This window comes from Myotis davidii, unplaced genomic scaffold (genome assembly GCF_000327345.1).
Source record: "Myotis davidii unplaced genomic scaffold, ASM32734v1 scaffold496, whole genome shotgun sequence".
In the NCBI taxonomy this organism is placed as follows: Eukaryota; Metazoa; Chordata; class Mammalia; order Chiroptera; family Vespertilionidae; genus Myotis; species Myotis davidii.
Window position 1 is genome coordinate 7,821,319 of NW_006289398.1, and position 4,345 is coordinate 7,825,663.

The following is a 4,345-nucleotide window of genomic DNA, read 5'->3' on the forward strand; positions in this document are numbered from 1 at the left end:
GTCTGTAAAATAGGGTCAGGATTTCTCCTTCAACCAAGGGCGATGTTTCCCCGGCCCTCCTTCCCCGCCCATCTCTGTCCCCAGTCCTGTGGGGTCTCTCCCTCCCTCCCCTCCATTGAACTTGGTGGTCCCTGCTCTGCCTCTCCTCCTACAACCTTCTGTCTGCAGCACCCCCCCCTTTCTCCTCCAGGGCAGAGCTCCCCAAAGGCTGTGCAGGGCAGGTCCTCCATGTAACTTGGTGGCCCTACTCTGCCCCCTCCTCCTGCGAATTCTTGTCTGCAGCCTCCCCCTTCCTCCTCCGTGGTCGGGCTGTGTGGGAGGGGCTGTGCCGGCCAAGCGGAGCCTCCGAGGAGAGCTGGGGAGAAGGAGGGAGAGATGTGGAGCCTGTCCCATGGGAGAGGCCATGAGCTCCTCTGCTGCCCCCACCCAGCAGCTTTTTTTTTATTGCTTAAATTAAAGTATTACAAAGAGTATTACATATGTCTCCTTTTTTTCCCCCTTGACATTTCCCCGGCCTCCCCTACCCCGCAGTGTCTTGTGTCCATTGGTTATGCTTATATGTATGCATACAAGTCCTTCGGTTGATCTCTTACCCCCACTTCCGCCCCCCAACACTCCCCAGCCTTCCCGCTGTAGTTTGAGAGTCTGTTCAATGCTGCTCTGCCTCTGTATCTATTTTTTTTTCCGTCAGTTTATAATGGTCATTATTATCCATAAATGAGTAAGATCATGTGGTATTTTTCTTTCATTGACTGGCTTACTTCACTTAGCATAATGCTCTCTGCCGGGAGCCGGTCCACCCTTCCTGCTTGACACAGTCGCTGCAGGAAAGAAACATCTGCACAGCTTATGTTTCAAGGGACCTGGCGTATATGGCACATGTTTGCTCCCCTTCTTAGCGCTATGTGTTTTAAACAGGACCACCTCCCCCAGAAAGGTTGTTTCCCCAGGTGGGGATTTTTCCCTGGAGTTGGGGATTAACAGGACTAAGGAAGGGAATAAATCAGTAAAACTCCTTAACTCAGTGCCAGGCGGGTAGTTAGTTAATCACTTAAACTACAAACAATCATGCTTAAGCTACATAATCTGGTATAAATACAGATGTAACAGGAGACTAAAGACAGAACCTGGCTCGAGAACCTGACTAGAGAAATGATAGTTTGTGGCAATGTTTGGGTGATTGCAGATTGTTTTTGTCTCCCAGAGAGAAGGTTGGAGTTGCTCCAATGTAGGGGATTGATAAATTGTTTTGGGAGGCTCTGCTTTAGGTAGATAGGGGATTTTGGGAACTCAAATGCCTTCAGCTCAAACCTATTCTTTTGTCAAAGTGGTATATTTTGGGGTGGTACATCTTGATCTCAACAACACTTGTAAATGCTATCACATGAACTAGTATTTGCTCTTTGCTTTTTTCAGAGCATGAAAAAACTTCTGCCATTAGCTAGTCATACTTTATTCTTTAAGAACTAGATTTAAATTACAGTTCATTGAAGACATTGCAGAAATGTGTAGGTAATGTTGATGGTTGTCTCTTAGGGATAGTGTTCAGTACACAATTTCTCACTTAACCATCATTTTGGATGAGACCCTGTTTAAAATGATAAGCTTTAAATTATTGGTTAATTTAAGTTCTCTGGAGTTTTATGTGAATTGTCATTTGGTACAAGTTATAAAAGTAAATTTTCATTCCTATTGAGTTATTAGGATTATAATCTTAAGAGTTTCAACAATAAGCCGAGACCGGTTTGGCTCAGTGGATGGGGCGTCGGCCTGCGGACTGAGGGGTCCCAGGTTCGATTCCGGTCGGGGGCATGTGCCTGGGTTGCGGGCGCATCCCCAGTGGGGGATGTGCAGGAGGCAGCTGATCGATGTTTCTCTCTCATCGATGTTTCTGGCTCTCTGTCTCTCTCCCTTCCTCTCTGTAGAAAATCAATAAAGTATATTAAAAAAAAAGAGTTTCAACAACAAAAAGTTGTTGGAAAAGTAACATTCCATCACAAAGCAGTTTAGTATTTAGCTTCATGTCAAAATCCTATATGATAAAAGGTTAATATGCAAATAGACCAAATGGCGGAACAACCAAGCAACCGGTCGCTATGACATGTGCTGACCACCAGGGGGCGTGTATGGAACATGGCGGGTGTTGGCTGTGGTGGGATGGTGGAGCAAGTGAGTGGGGGCACCAGACCAAGGCGGGGCGCGGTTTGCTAGTTGCTGTCATTGGGGCGAGCCTCTGGTGGTTACTGAAAATTCTTTGTACTCATGCACTGTAGTCCCGCCCAATGCTCGCACCTGCTGCTGGTGCTGGCCCTGATCTCCTCTGAGGGCTTATCCACCCCCCCACCCCCCCACCCCGCTCCTGAGGGGCCATCAGGGCAGCAGCTGCTGCTCACACCCGCTAACGGCACCAGTCCTGTTTGCATGCGCTGCTGGTGCCAGCCCCAATTGCTCTGCGCCGTTAGACGGGACCGGGGGCCGTGGCGGGAGGGGCCAGGCAGGGGCATGGAGGGTGGGCCGAGACCCTCCCCTGTGCCTACTGCAGCCTTGCAGTCCACAGTTCCTTTCAAGGTGCATGAATTTGTGCACTGAGCCCCTAATATATAATAAAAATCCTTCATACAGTCTAAAACACTTTAGATTTCATTTTATTTCAGAAGACTTTAAAAAGTAACAAGATGGAGTAGAATAAGAATGTCTGAATTTTTATATAGTTCACTAGAAGCCCAGTGCATGAAGTTCTTGCACGGGTAGGGTCCCTAGGCCTGGCTGGTGATCAGGGCCGATTGGTGGCTGGTGGCTGGGGCCTTCCTTCCGTGCTGCCCCCTGGTGGTCAGCACACATCATAGCAAGTGATCGAACTCCTGAGGGGACAATTTGCATATTAGGCTTTTCTATATATAGATTTTGACTAGGTATGCTCTTAAAAAATCTCACATTTGTTTCATAAGTGTTTTCTTGGAATTGTGTCAGGTTTTTCTAATTTTATCAATGTTTTTCTATCCCTGGCGCTCATGAGCATTTAGCAGTTAAACATTTTTATTACTATAGTGAGTTAACTAGTTAATGTCTGTTTTTTTGTATTTGGCTACTCTTTAACCTATCTTTTTTTTCCCCTAAATATATTTTATTGATTCTTTTACAGAGAGGGAGGGAGAGGGATAGCGTTAGAAACATGGATGAGAAAGAAACATCCATCAGCTGCCTCCTGCATACCCCGTACTGGGGATGTGCCTGCAACCAAGGTACATGCCCTTGACCAGAATCAAACCTGGGACCCTTCAGTCCGCAGGCTGATGCTCTATCCACTGAGCCAAACTGGTTAGGGCTTAACCTATCTTTGAATAGACCAGCACAGTTTGGGATAGTAGATGTGGAATATTTCTGTAATACTCCAAGAAGTTTTTAAGAAGTAGGATAGGAAATTGATATAGCTTTAAAAAATGATGGGCATAGCACTTAATATTTGACAGAAGACTTGTTTTTTCCTATGTTTTTATTGATTTTATTTTTTTAAATTGTTTTATTGCTTAAAGTATTACAAAGAGTATTACATATGTCTCCTTTTTTCCCCGCCCTTGACAATCCCCTGGCCTCCCCTACCCTCCAGTGTCTTATGTCCATTGGTTATGCTTATATGCGTGCATACAAGTCCTTCGGTTGATCTCTTACCCTCCCCTCCTGCTCCCCAACCCTCCCCAGCCTTCCTGCTGTAGTTTGACAGATTTTAGAGAGAGATAGAGACATAGAAATATCAATTGGCTGCCTCCTGTACACCCCCCACTGGCGATAAAGCCTGAAACTTGGGCATTTGCCCTGACTGGGACTCGAACCTGTGACCTCTTGGGGTTCATGGATCAAGGCTCAACCACTGAGCAACACTGGCTGGGTGATCTGAAAAAGGAAGATTAACAGTAGTATCGATCATTTCATTTTTAAAATTTTTCATAGTTGAGATTATTTGTGAATATAAAACACTTATTATTAAACTTCTGCATCTTGATGTTCAGAAAATCTGATTTCTTCATTGAAATGAGTCTAGTTGTCTACTTGGCTTTTGCCTTATTTAAAAAAACTGAATTTACTGTGTTTAGATTGTATTGGCAACTTGAAAGTTTTATTGATGCAATTGAGAGAGGCTCCCAAAAACTTTGATTTAGAATTCAGATTGGTAGTTAGGTTAGATTTCTTTTATTTATATATATATATATTTTATTGATTTTTACAGAGAGGAAGGGAGAGAGAGAGAGTTAGAAACATCAATGATGAGAGGGAATAATTGATTAACTGCCTCCTGGGCATGTGCCCTTGATGGGAATCGAACCTGGGACCCTTCAGTCCGCAGGCT

General features: G+C 44.9%; 1 protein-coding gene across 3 annotated transcripts in view; it reads left to right on the forward strand.

Annotated features, from left to right (window-relative positions):
- Positions 1–4,345, forward strand: part of GPBP1 (GC-rich promoter binding protein 1) — a 48,489-nt gene that overhangs the window by 15,216 nt on the left and 28,928 nt on the right. The gene's annotated exons all lie outside the window — the stretch shown is intronic.